This window comes from Choristoneura fumiferana, chromosome 12 (assembly GCF_025370935.1).
Source record: "Choristoneura fumiferana chromosome 12, NRCan_CFum_1, whole genome shotgun sequence".
Lineage (NCBI taxonomy): Eukaryota > Metazoa > Arthropoda > Insecta > Lepidoptera > Tortricidae > Choristoneura > Choristoneura fumiferana.
The window spans coordinates 15,839,995-15,855,428 of NC_133483.1; the positions used below are offsets into that span (position 1 = coordinate 15,839,995).

At 34.7% G+C, this 15,434-nt stretch overlaps 1 protein-coding gene across 4 annotated transcripts in view; it reads left to right on the top strand.

The window, feature by feature from the left end:
* The first annotated feature begins 612 nt into the window (after window positions 1-612).
* The window catches only part of grn (GATA binding protein grain), a 101,147-nt gene continuing 86,325 nt past the window's right edge, over window positions 613-15,434 (top strand). For 2 of the 4 annotated variants that reach the window (XM_074095555.1, XM_074095559.1), the window contains exon 1: window positions 613-894. The gene's annotated coding sequence lies outside the window, so the exon portion shown is untranslated. Of the gene's footprint in view, window positions 895-10,225; window positions 10,333-15,434 lie in introns of those variants that run through there. The other 2 variants (XM_074095557.1, XM_074095556.1) reach the window with 2 other exon arrangements.

The window sequence follows — 15,434 nt, forward strand, 5'->3', positions numbered from 1 at the left end:
TTAACTAGAGTATTTATGTTTCTATATTTGCAAGCATTTTATTGTTGAGAAATACCGAATCAAATACATTTAAGATTATATTCCTACATAGGTATGGCGAACGTCCTACACGGAAAAATAGGAATTCTTTGATTGAATTATGCTTGCCTACTGCGATCACACCTATTTTACACAGAAAACACAAATTACTTTGTGTACTACTTATGCTCCTTTAATTTGTTTTTCTTCTGGATGACAAATATTGAGGTACTGCCAAAATTAAAAACATCTATAGGCTAAGAAGCATCAGTTCCTAGATTTGCATGGTGGTTCATTCATAACAAGAGTGATCCGGTTCCATGACATAAATTATAATACTACTGCCATTGTACTGTACCCTCCAGTATCCATCACGCGCGGCGCGCGACTGAACGAACGCACACCATCGCACTCCCGCCCAAAAAGAGAAAAAGAAAATTTTAAAAAGCGAACACTCCCATTCCAAGCCAAAGCCCCGCCCTCACAGGCCGCCCGCGGATCAAGTAAGCCAATCAGAGCGCGTGTACAGCCGAACGGCCGTTGGAAATGCCGAGTAGAGCCGAGAGAGGCCGATCGTGCGCGAACAACAAAAAGTGTTGGGACTGGTTTGGTTTAGTGTCGGGTCGCGTCCCATCGACGCTGCTCCCGTCGCCGCTCGTAGCGCCGCGCAAGCGCACACACTGTTTTGATATTACAACAAATCCAAATTACGAACGGCTCAAACAAATCCCAACATTCTTGGTACTTGTGTGTGATGAATTTTAAAATGAAACTGCCAACGGCATGGAGCGCATGATTTCAGTGTGTTTTCTATACTCAGTGATAACTAGTGATTGTGATCGACCGAGTGATACGCTATTGATAAGGGAAATTAAGGTATTTATGTTACAAAACTAATAATTGTGTGTAGATTAAGTGATGTTTCTTGTAAGAGATTTTATCTTCTGATAAGAATCAGTAATAGCTCTATGAACAGAACTAGATGACAGATCTACATTTTATCAAATCTGCATGATTTATTACCTATGTTGAACTTGAACATTACATTAATTTGAATGACAGAAATATACATATTTTGGATTACAGTTAGATAGGTATTTATATTTTAACAGTGAATAAAGTGGCTCTACATTTTAATGGCAACACTGTTAATACAAGTACTAAGTACATATGTATCATATGCTTTATTATATTGAATCTGCATACAAAATTCATTAAAATATGCGAATGAAAAGCAATTTAATGGATGCTTAAGAGCTCTACCACAGAGCCGGGTGATATTCGCCTTTCTCATTTTTAGGTTAGGTAGAGCGATCCGACGGTACAAGTGGCGTGTTATAAATAGTAAAATTATCTTTAATACTTACTAGGCATATCATTGACAAGTAGTATTATGTATGTTAAAAATACTATAAATATATTTTGAAGAAATTTAAGTAAGGCAAAGACATATTTTATATCAGTACCTACCTGGGTCTGATGGACAATTTTCTTCAACAATATTACTTGTTTGTAATAATTTATTTTATAAAACGCCAGCAGTAGGTATTCTTATAAATTCTGCTTGAAATAAATAGTTATAAAAAGTAAAAAAAATGTATAAACAATTGACACTCGGTTTGTCCAGCGACAAGATAGTCAATTCTTTCGATAGCCAATTGGAAGCACAAAGGCACAAAATAGATAAAATAAATACTTTTATCTATGCATAGGTATCAAATAAAATCACGGCGATGTAAAGATATCCTTTTACGCAAATAGATTTTCGGTTTAGTGACAAACAAGATAACGTGTGGAAAAAGCCTTCAAAAATAATATAACACTTACCTATATAGTCATTTGGTTAGCCATTTATCAGTAAGGTTGACTCACTTAATAATTACCTAAAAGTACTTACATGTTAGTAGAGTACTTACCGAAGCTAATAGGTACTATCTTCCACGATTATCTTCGCGGGTAGATATCAAAATGATAACACTAGCACTAGGTATTCATTAAAATTAAAATTTACCTACTGTAAAGTATTACACTTCTTAACAAAGCTTAAATTAACTAGTTAAAAAAAAACAAATTTAAGTTGGAACGTAGGATATATCCGAAGCTAAAAATAAACGACTTACAGCTCTACTACGTAGTACCTATCATGGTTTTAATGCAATAATATATTTAAAATAATCTTAGTATAATTTTGACATATTTACCTACCATTTTTTAGGGGTTGAGTCGCCGTAAGGGCCAAAGACTCTGGGTACTTGCTTTTGTTTACTTTGTTTTTAAATTTTATACCTATATTTATACGAGACGGGGGCGTGCAGCCGGTATAAAATATTATGGACGGGTGGGAAGGGATATTGGTCATTGCTGCACAATTGTTGATATAAGTCGCTAATAAGGTACTCGTATCTCTTTGCTATGTTAGATATTTAACGTTATTGCAGTAAACACAACTGGCTAGATTTTGATTTTGCATCGTACCTCTAATCATGAACCATCAATAGCTATCGTTATTCCAATATCAATCAATCTACTCAATCATATACCTAGTTAAAATTGGTATTCACTGGTATATTATTATTCTAGATGTACCTTATCTCATTTCATGAAATTTAATCTCTAAAATGACTATGTCTCACTATATGATACTAAATGATTTCAAAATACATAATGTCTACATTTTTTGGAGCATAAGTTTATCTAGAGATAAGATTAGTGACGGGATTGGTAGTTTACTGTAGGTAATCTGCTAGATTCAATCATTCAATATTTGAGAACCACCCTTGTTAATGCTGTTTTTTTGAGTTTGCTCTTGAAATTTTTCACAGTCTAATTGTATAGGCGTACTTAGTAGGCGTATACTATCTCGCGCGCGAATCATGTTTTTTTTTTCAATTTTTCTCTTCCTAAGAAACTTTCCTCGGTTTCAAAAAATATTTTAAAAAAGCTGCGTTCAGTTTTGCACTTAATAACACTTTTAGTCATTAATTTTTATACACATACCTAGATTTTAAAAGAATAAGATAAATTACAATGGACAATTACCTACTTTACCCTAACAATATGGGTTCTACATTTAGGCGAAGTTTTAGATCAGGGATTTAGTACATATACCTGTATGCTTATATTTAAAATAATAAAGAAGTATGAAACTAAAATTTGATTGTTCGTTTATATGTACCTAGGAGTCATCTTAAATTGCTGAACCGATTTATAAAATTCTTTCACTAACAGAAAGCTACACTATCTAAAACATAAGCTACTTTATCGTGTGAAAGTGAAAAATTCCCGCGAGATGCAGAAGAAGTTGCAAGAAACAGCTAGTTTTAAATTAAATTTAAATTTATTTTGATCTCCAGTTAGAATATAATAAATAGGTAGTTTACTAGTCAATAAAAGAGTTTACAGGTAATTTACATTTTTCCATATTGGCCATAAACATCCTAATATAATCATGCCAAATGAGCCTATTTTTATGCTTAGCTTGACGGGGGGTGCACAGTGGGTTTCTCAGTCTAAGTTCCGTCTAAAAAATTTTTTCTGGCAAATCCTATTGTGGATTTTAATTTGGTTTACAATTGGTTTTTGTAACTAAAACGGATTTATTTGAATAGATATGTTGTGTTTAAGTACCTAATACATAATATACGGAACATCACACAATGTTCATGCTAGTGAACAATTACAAAAATTGCAGTCTTCCTGATCTCGTATTATGTTTTTGTTAAATTTACAGAAATATTTCAAGTAATTATTTCTTCGTATGTGCAATGTCAAAGTCAAAAAATATCTTTATTCAATTTAAGCACTTATGAATGTCAAAAAAATCTACCACCGGTTCGGAAAAACCTCTGTTGAGAAGAATCCGGCAAGAAACTCAACGAGGTATATTTTTTAAACAGATTTACAATATTATTAAATGATATCTATCTAAGTAGCTTCTCTATCCCGTGGTAATTTTGTGAAATGCTCCATTGTCCCTACCATAAGATAACCTGTATGCATAATATCACGCATACTTCCTTGGTTCCATTGATTGGACTGGGGATTGACGATCAGGCCTCAAGTCAATCCGAATGCAGGTATTGGGTTAAATTTAGCTTCCAAGATTTGACCCAAACAAATAAAAAAATAAATAAACATAAAGTGCTAGCTGAAGAAAAGCTTGTAAACAGTGACACATAAAAAAATACAACCAATTTGTTTGAAAAGGTGATTCTTTTTTGAAGTCGGATAAAAAGAGCCCTTCGCGGCCTACTCGCAGATAATCGTTTTTTATGTTAATTATATAAATAGAAGCCTGAAAGTACTTTGCTCAAGAACCGAGGGTAGAATCGATTAGAGGCAGGACTAAGCATTTGATTACATTATTATTTAAGATAACCAAACTGATGTAATTTTGTACCTATAGATTTTCTATAGTAAAGTAGTTATAACTATTGATCAATCATGATGATAAGTCTGTCTAGATGTCTAAGTGTACTCGTATATTCGTATCTTTTCTTATCTTTACTCTTACACATCAAAATAGGAGAGATGATTAAAATGATTTTGCGGTCGGGTTTTTTTTTTAAAAACACAAAATGACTACTTTGTATGGTTGATATTAGTAAAATTACTTTGTAAAGAACGCTCTGAAATCACTGTTTCCTTTGTACATACATAGATATAATAGAAAAAAATTGCATAACGTGTTTCAATAAAATGGTAGAGAAGCACAGTAACAACAACCTTTCATCTTGAACAATTCAAAAAATTTGTATGCGAACAGCGAGTCAGATATAAATAAACACTCGATATGTAAAAGCTATATCGAATGCCAATGTCAATGTCATCCCACACGGTTTTCCGAGAACCCAGTAAGGTTCGAGCTCTGGTATTGGTCAGAGCCGGAGTTCCAAATTTGAATGCGCCGCGAGATGCGCAAACGTCGATCGATTAGATTACGATAAGCTCGTGTGTTATATAACGTTTGAATAAACGTCCGCCGGATATAGGTACATACCTACGATTATGAATACTGGCCACTCATAAAAAAGACGCCATCGCTATTTAATTATTAAAAAAAAACTAAATTCTCTTGTGTTTGGTTTTTAAACCAGTATTAGTCCACGCAAGATTTATGGGCCCTTTTCCTATATAGGTGGTTGATTTTATAGCAAGGAGTGTGGGGGGGGGGAGGATCCTTAAAATGACAATGGTCTTAAAATATCGAGCTCTGAATGTGCAGCTACAGACTTTGAGATGTCGTGACCCAATCTTCCATTTAATTTTCTGTAAGAAATTGCAATCTTCAAAAGGAGTTGGATATATTGAGTGAATAAACATTAAATACTGGATTATTAATGAATTTATTATTTATGCTTCTGACTTTTAACAAAATTTGTCCGAAGAAGGAATACTTATATTGAATTTATTTTCAAGGTTCAGTAGCCAAAATGGCAAAAACGTGATTTTCGTTTCGTTTGTTTTCCTATAGCGTGGGGTGTCGTTGGATAGGTCTTTAAAAACTATTGCAGGTTTTCACGACGATTTTAGTGATTTAATGATCCGTTTGCGACGTATTCAACTATAAAGTGAAAAATTTCATTAAAATCGAGCGTCCCTCACCTCTTAAATCTAAACTGTTGGGTGAAAAATTAAAATAAAACAGGATGCAAGGAGTAAGTATATCAAATTTACACGGAAGGAATAAGCAGGTAGTTTAAGAGTAAATATCAGCCTAAGGTGTAATATAACCTAAATTTGGAAGATTCCGTACACACACATACGAAATCCTTAGAAATATTACTTGTTTTTTTCGTAATGGCTCCGAAACCCTATCTTGGGCGTGTCCGATATGCTCTTGGCCAGTTTTTTTGAAATTGGTATTGTGACAGGTAATGCCAATTAGGCTTTAGAATGACGTACATTAAGAACATTATTTAATTAGTTTGAAATAATAAAAAAAAAAACATATTTTTTAAAAGTTACGGAACAAGAGTTTTGCAGTTTTATGAGTAAAACCTGTATTTTAATTATTTGCTCCTGTAACTGGCTAACTACACTCGGTATACAGACGTTAGGTTATTTAAATGGTAACATTAAGTTAGATTACGTTAACCTCACTCACCAAGTGACAGCGCAGGATTGCCTGAACTGTCAAGTAAATGGTAATATTTTGTCATTTTCCACTTGACGACTCCTAAGTGATTGGCATTAGGTACCTTGTAAGTAAAATGCTTATACAGAATGACATTGCATTAAGGCCTATATCAGTAAAAAATCTCAATTACAGGAGCATTTTTAAACGGTACAAATGCCAAATGTGGTCAACCAATAAATGGGCAATTACAAAAGTGGCCTGATATTTTTTTCTCCGATTTTGGAAATTTTGGGGTTTTTCCTCAGAAACAGGAATATTACGAGCTTTTTAACGACAAAAAATGTTAACCCCGATTTTTTTTTACTTAGATACTTTTGTGTTTGAAGGTAACAAAATGGATAGTAATTATAAATTTTTAATTCTCTTCCCATATAAAAATTGGTAGCACTTTTGACTCTGACCAGAAATATCTGTCCCGATCTTTCCAAAATATAAAAAGAAGCCATTTTTTACCGTTCTAAATAAAATGACGCCGGACTAAGTGTAAGTTATTTAAATGTCGTAGACGGAAAATATTTTTTTTTCATTTCATATCATTTTATGTAACTACGCCTTCATAAAATTAAGTGAAACGATTTGTTAGACATCAGTCAGGTAATTTCAATATCTAAACAAATCATAGGGTTATACATTATTCAATTTGTTTTAAAAGGCATCCATCAAGCCATATCACTTCTAAGTTGACTACAACCTTAAAGGGTCTTATCAAAGAGAGATATAAACTTAAGTAGCATTTAGAGTTCCTTGATTTTTAACCAGTCCTAGCTAGTAAAATATGTCTAGTTTACAGTTAAGTTAGTTAAGTGTATGGGCACCTTTGCATCAGGTATGACGTGAGGCGGTTTTTTGACTGATTTTGTATTTGTTTGACCTTTGTGTTATTTGTTTTAAGTTTAGTAACTTGTCATGTATTGGGATAAGTACCTAAATAAATATCAATAACGTTTCAAATAAAGTTATAAACGGAGCACCATTATCTCAAATATTGCCAATTCCTTAGAAACGAGTTTTTAAACATAACAATTTTATATTGTTCACTATGCCAATTGAAAATACGACAAGGTTCCATATTGGCTCCATCGTTTAATTATTGCACCATTTCCATGTTTTTTACACGTACCTAAATAGAATTCAATAGAATAAGGCAAGTTGCAGTGGATAATACCTACCTTAACTTATCAATATAGGCTTTACTTGAAGTTTTAGATTAGGAACAGTACGAGTATATACCTTAGTTCATTGGACCTCCGCAGAGTAACGCCTGAATTACCTAATCAAATTATTGTTTTAGTTACTATTTTTTTTGTTGCAATATTTCACGTTTATTGTAGCAATATTTAGAATTATAATTAAGTATGGAACACAATAAGAAATTAAAAGTAGACTAATTTAAAAATATCAATAAAAGTGAAACAAACTAATAACTAAAAGAAATTTGAAAAAGTATCCCCCGCGGCATGGACCCAAAGATGCTGGCAGCATTTCCTCGCTGTATAGCAATGCTGATACGTTGTGCGAGGAAGCTGCCAGCTCTACGGTCCCCTGTGGTATCCGAGAGACGTTTGGAAAATTCTTTAAAGATAATTTTTGCACTGGGCCCCCACGGACCTAAGGTCTACCCCGAATGGAACAAAGTTGTTACTATTTGATTTCTTTATTAGTGATCGCATTATTTTTAGACTGGATGTACAATGGCAACTTGGGTTGTAAAATATTTTCCAATATATTATATGTTTTGTTTTGATAATATTTATTTGTTTATTTCATTGGGCGTTGATTATTTTATTTCTCTATTATTTATAGTCCGCCATTATTTTGAAATAGCAAAATTATTTATCACTTTAATTGATATTAGATTTAATACTCAATTCTTAAGTAGACAAGGCATACGAAATGTCATATAAAAACACTTGAAGTATGTTGTCTAGGTACAACAGGTCTATTTTTAATCCCTTCTCTGGGAGGTCTGTGGGTGATCAATTATCTTAATTGGAAGTTGCCCTAATCTTAATACGATGTACACGTGTCCAGGACGCGGCGGGAAAGTGATTTGTAAACTCTTCAAGCTCACAATATTTTGGAACACTCGTATTTTAATCGGCTTTGTTTAATTGGCTGGAATTAAGATCTAAGGTAGTGTTATGATTTAGGGAGAGACTAAAGACAAAGCGTGTATTTTATATTATACGTAATCGTCAATTTTCTTAACTGATCAGTCACTAACTCTGCGATAAGTAAGTAAGTAAAGTAAAAATCTTTATTTGTATACAAAAGAATGCTACACATAAATACCTACAACACATTATACAAGTTTTAATTTGTACTGCGCCTTCAAAAACACACCGAAAACGATAGAAAATAAACAATAATTAATTAACAATACATATTTAATTTTACAATTCACCGAAATAGTTCGAAGAATACGCAAGTTGAAGTGGCAATGGGCGGGGCAATCGTTTGACGAACAGATAACAGTTCGGAGAGAAAGGTCCTCGAGTGGCGACCACTATAACGTCGACATAAAGTCGCCTCTTTGAGGCCGTACATTTTGAATATCACATCAACCAATATATCGAAACATCTTTCAACCGCAATAAAAAAAACTGCGAAGCATTTACGCGGATATGTTCAGTCAAACTAAGACAACTATCTGCTAAACTCATCATCATCATCATCCCAGCCTATATACGTCCGTCTGCTGGGCACAGGCCTCCTCTCAGAACAAGAGGGCTTGGGCCATAGTTCACACGCGGGCCCAGTGCGGATTGGGAACTTCGCACGCACCATTGAATCGCTTCGCAGGTTTGTGCAGGGTCTGTTAAACTGTTCGGGATAATTTTAAAACACAATGTATGTAAATGATGTATGTGAGTTATCCGATATATTATTATTGAATATTATGAGCGAGCCTCACGGTAGTTTCATGCTCAAAATCACAATGTATGTGGTATTTTCCCTTCAAATAGACTGCATCTCTTATATTCCACGTGAAAAGCAAGACTCCTGCGCCATTTCGCTTAAAAGCGAGAGAATAAATGTACCTGATAAAATGGACTTACGGCAGTGGGTGTAAAATCACAATGTTTATCATTGTATCGGGTTATAGGCAATCAACGATGATTTATGGAGCGAGATGGGCTACTGCTTGATCACGATCACATCCCGATAGCGATATCTTGCGCGTACGCATCGATCACTGAACGATCGAAAGCTTGGGTAAATACAGCTATGGCGGCTTTTACGCGGTGGCTAGGCTTTAATGATAAGTCCAAGTTATTGAATATGCTTTTAGGACTGACTTGCAATCATAAAATGACTAGACTAGACTAGAAATAAATAAAAAATAAAATAAAATGAATAAACAAAATAAATGAATATATAAATAGAATGAATAGACTAGAGGTATACCTATTAACTAATCAAATCATAGAAATTAAAGAGACTCTAAAATTTTCCAGACAAATTAAAACGATATTTGAGAAGACAGGAGGAGATAGCAGGAGGGAAAGAGGCTGTTTTAAAGTTGGTTTTTAAGAATGAAGTAGTAAAAGGGTCATACTGAAAACCAGCGCTGCGGCTTGCCGTGGCAACACGCTGAGTATGGCCCAATGCTTCTTTCGGCACAATGTCTTTTTCGTTTTCTTTCTTTTTTAGTATGTAAGAGTATGTAATAAGGTTGTCTTATTTTTAATTGTATTTTTTTTTCTTTTTGCTGTGCCGAAATTTGGCGAATAAATTTATTCTTTTCTTTTTTTTCTTTAAAAAAAACCTGGCAAAGCAGTGGCATTTTTATTTTATTTTTCTGTTTTGTTAATAGAAAAGCTAAAGTTATCTTATGATGTTAACGCACACATTATTTATCAAGAGGAGTAACGTCAAATATTTAAATGACATAAAATAATTTTAAAATGAACATAGCCAAACAATGCATAATTTCCTTTTGATGCGAGCATTTATCAATATTATCGGAGATATCGCAAAGATATCACCTCCAGAAATGTAATTTGCGATAAATATGTGATTTCTTTTTTGTTTATCTGCAAATTCATTTTCAGTCGAAGGCCAGATAACGGTTAAGTAGGTTGTGATGTGTTGATTTAATTTTGTTTTAAATTGTCATAGGATTACAATTATCTTGCTGCATTAAATCATCTTATCCAATCTTAATAATATTGGTGAGTTCGATATCGTTATCTATAGAGCTTAAGCTGCTGTATTACAAATAGAAGTTTTGCTAAACCTTCTCTGCTAAAAGTAGGCAATTCATTAAAAATAAAGCAACAGTCTCTTCAGAACATATTATATTCTTTTTTTTTCTTTATAAACATACATTGTTTTGACGACCGGATGGCCAAGTGGTTAGAGAACCTGACTACAAAGCTTGAGGTCCCGGATTCGATTCCCGGCTGGGGCAGATATTTGTGTGAATAACACGAATGTTTGTTCTCGGGTCTTGGATGTTTAATATGTATTTAAGTATGTATTTATCTATATAAGTATGTTTATCCGTTGCCTAGTATCCATAGTACAAGCTTTGCTTAGTTTGGGACTAGGTCAATTGGTGTCAAGTGTCCCATGATATTTATTTATTTATTTATTGTTAGTTGAAAAATTTAATTTTATCGCAATCTGATTTTTATTACTAAAATATTATAAGAAATTATGAAAAAAACCTACCAAGTGCATGTCGGACTCGCGCACCGAGGGTTTCATAGAATTTGTAGGTAAATGAATGTCCAGTGTTAACAGAGCCCGTCTCCTAAGCAAAATGTACGCTGTGTGAGATCGTTTTAGATTGAATAAGAATAATTGTGGTTTCTGACATCGAGCAGAGAGATAGGAAAAATTAAGATTTTCAGACTTTTCTGATTGATTGTGCTGTAAGAGATACCTTGTACAAAATTTCAAGTTTCTAGGACAACTGGAAGTACCCGATAGGTTTTGAATCCCTTAAATTTTGAATATATTAGTACATAGGTATTGCAAAAGACAAGACTACAGTAGGTACTAAGATTTGATTTTATGACGATGAAAAATAAATAAAGTGTCACCAGAAATCAGTGTCTAGCGAATGTACATACCTACCTACATGCAAGGCAAACGTAACGCACTATCGACAAAAGTACTTACTTCTGTCAGGTGATGACAAGATATATAAGCACATTTTTCATTCTCATGGTCATGTTCTAGATGGCATAATAGTAGATTGTTCAACAAGGGACTAAAAGAAGCCATAATGACACGAGATGTTTAGCCACCCGAGCAGAGCGAGGGTGGCTATAGTTCTAATGGCATTATGGTTGTTTAGTCTCGCGTCGTCACTCTACTTTTCACTTTGAATCCGAGGAAAAAGAACAATGTTCTGGTTCTGTTCAAAATTACAATATTACTTTTTAAAAACGTACGCTCGACTAATGGACAGGCCATCTGTTCAAAAATTAATAGCAAAAAAAATTGGTTGCGCTGTTTTTTCTTTTCTTTTATTGTTTATGAAGTGACGCGTAATCATTAATTGTGTTTTACGAATTTAAATCGTGTTTTTTTTAATATTTTTGCACAGTTGTCTTTTGAGGTTATTTCCAAGCCCTAAAAATCCTCCATTCACAAACACCGTGTTAGCTGTTTAGGGGTTTCCAACGTAAATTAAAAAAAATACTTTAATTCCTAGAGAATAAAAAGGAGTTTTGAACATGAAACTACCGTGAGACTCACTCATATTTTATATAATGACCCGGATAACTCACGTCTTAAGTGCGATGTGCCAGTGCGCGTGTTGCAGCAGCCGCTGAGTCGCGTTGCTCCGAAGACGAAGGCCTACGGAAAAGCCCGAAACATGTCGAGCTAAACTCGATTTAAGACGTGAGTTATCCGGGTCATTATATAAAATAAAAAGGAGCTTTAGTATCGATATATGCAGACTAAAGTAACATTTTATGAGCATGGCTCATGGCTCGGGTGGCTATATGAACGTCTCGGGTAAAATAGCTCGTTTTATGCTCTTGTTGTACAATCTACTATTGTTCGTGACAGTTGGCGCTTGATTACCTAGGTACGAAGATTTTACTTTATGCACTAGAGCATAAAAAGTTATTTTATGTCGCCTAGATCCGGCATAAATACGAACTTTACGAGCAGTTTTTTTAAGCCTAAGGTTGCGAGTTACATTTGATATTTACCACGAGCTTTGCGGTGAAGGAAAACATCGTGAGGAAACCTGCACAAACCTGCGAAGCAATGCAATGGTGCGTGTGAAGTTCCCAATCCGCACTGGGCCCGCGTGGGAACTATGGCCCAAGCCCTCTTGTTCTGAGAGGAGGCCTGTGCCCAGCAGTGGGACGTATATAGGCTGGGATGGGATGGAAGGTTGCGAGTTTGGACAAAAATATCCTTTCACAGGACTGCATCCTTATCTCGTTGCATACTTCATTACGTACAGGAAAAAAATGGATTTTGTACTATCTTCCGTAGTATCTGCATCGCGTGCGCAGATTGCCGTATGTCACCCACATTTGCGTCAATAGTCATATCGGGAGCTCTAGATCCTTATCTCCTAAATATTAGTAAATATCTATATGGATCTCATGAGAATTTTGTCTTCTAGCTACTTATGGAGATATGTCTATTATAGATAAACAATTTCAATAACTACTAGATAGCCTGGTCTCTACTCATCATCATCATCATCTCAGCCGTTGGATTATGCCTCCCCCATAGACCTCTAGTTGCTCCACTTGCGGTCTCTACTATCCTACTAATATTATGCACGTGTTTTTATGGATTTCTGTTAACTTCGACGGACGATTCAATGGGGCTACTACGAAATTTGAAAATCCAAGTTCGTGTCGTTCCATCCCTCTGTCACTTGTACTATTTAACACGAGAGTGCGAGGGACGGCACGATACGAACTTCGATTTACGAAATTCGGATTAGGCCCTCAGTTCATTGACAGAAACTCAGCGCAATCATTCTATTGCTGGTTTTTTTCTCTCATTCACCTGGTTTACCTTGCTTATCGACAACTACACGTGCAAGGCAGCTATGTCTGTGCGACACTTAAGAGATTTCATGCAGATACCTACCATCAATATAAATCAGCACGTCATGTCACATAGACTCAACTTACACAAACACAATACAAAATGCTAACGTATTTCAATTTCCATACTAGTTCACTCTCAAAGCTACTCTGATCACACAACCGTTCTCAGACAAAATTAAAGACACACTAACTAGGCTTTAACAAAATCCTAAACTACCCTATTATTTTTACAAGCTTTTATTTAGTTTCACCTGTCCCGTTGTCAGTCTGTCTGTCTGTAGTCAAATCTTGCAAGTTAACTTCCAGTAGTCAGATTGACTTGAAATTTGGTATACTTATGTAAATCGCGTGACAATGCAATAATCTAGTAGTGACATTCCAAACTAAGCAAAGCTTGTACTATGGATACTAGGCAACGGATAAACATACTTATATAGATAAATAAATACTTAAGTACATATTAAACATCCAAGCCCCGAGAACAAACATTCGTATTATTCATAAAAATATCTGCCCCGGACGGTAATCGAACCCGGGACCTCAAGCTTCGTAGTCAGGTTCTCTAACCTTTTAGCCATCGGGTTCACCCGGCCGGTTTAATTAGTCTATTTGTTAAAATTAAATCACAAACTCCGTTCTGATCAAGATGGTCTCCACAGGACGGAACTCGTCTCTCGACTTGAAAAAAAAAAGTGTAGTGACGAAAATGCATGTAGGTACCTACAGTCAACAGAAAATACAGTCAGCCAAAATATTATTTTTTAACTATAACTTATTCTCAGGAACGCTTTACACATTCACAGTGTATGGCAAAAAATTGTATTCATTAATTTGGTCACCAATGAATGGCGCTCAGCTTCTTTAGTTCACATATCTATCAATGGGTTTTATCTTCAGTAAATAACGCCAGACTTCGCTGTTATCAGGGTGTCTTCAGAATTGTCAGGTGCATGGAATTTGGATAAGCGTAGGTCCAAGTTACTAACTTAGACCTGGCGTAATAATCGTTGCCAGTTGTTACGGCACCACGCCATCGGTAGACGACTAAAACATTCCTTTTGGGTTACATTAGCCTTATGGAGTGAATGTAACTTTATCCGTCTTTAAAAACTGAATTTCGGTATTTTTTCAATGTTTCTTTGAAACAATTTTCGTGCATGCATTGTCTGTTTGTTGAATTTATTTATTGCCTTGATGAAATTGCAGTAAAATTGTGATTTTTGATGGAGAAATCTCCTAGCGCGGGTTCAAGTTTACTGATAAAAATGAATTCAAATCAGACAGTTTGTTGTACTTACAATACCCACTTATGGTTTTAGGTGCTCTCTTATGATAAAAGTCAATGCATGTTCAAGTAGTAGTAGAGGTGCGAGTTTTTACAAATATTTGAAGTTCATTGATATGGATGTTCAGAAAATAACGCCTGAATTAATCAAAGTAAATGGCCGGTGCAGTTTCGACCAGTAGTTTACTTCTATATCTATGTGACTCGTATTATCTAATCATGTCCCATTGAACGTTTATTAAGTATTTTTTTATTGAAAACCCTGACACATATTTAAAGGAATGACTATGTCAGTATCATTTTTATCAACCATCAAAATCTACAATCTGCTAAGTAACAGAAAATTGGACTTGAGCCATCATAATTAAAATACCAAAAATTTTACACCTAACCGAGTTCCTACGGGATCTCAATAAACGATTTTTTTGCAGATAAAGTCTCGAACAAATGATAGTAAATTTGAACCAAGAAAAAATAAATATTACGTACATACACTGCTTTTTTAGGTCTGATGTTTAAGATCGTCTTAATTTAAAGTTAGGTAAAATGCAAGAAAATACGCCACTTATTTTAATGTACCTACTGTACGCGTTGCTGATTAAATATGCGAACAATTCTCATCAGCTGTTCTTATTCATTCCATTTTCATTATTTTAATACTCTGACCAACCTATCTGTGTACACGAATTTTATTAAGCTGGGTATCCTATTGTCTGAAGCTTTTCAAACGTTCCGTTTGGGTTAGTGGCCAGTAAAAGCTTAATTGCTTATAAATTGGCATTTAAAAAGTAAACTAGTTCAGTCACCGAATCAGCATTACAAATTCCCTTGCCCACAGATATCTCGAGGAATTTAGTGGTAATAAAAATCACAGCTCTGTTGGCTAACACCGTTTAATGCGCGGTTATCGCTTATCGCGGCGATATCGAGTGTTGTTCGCGCAATCAGTTAA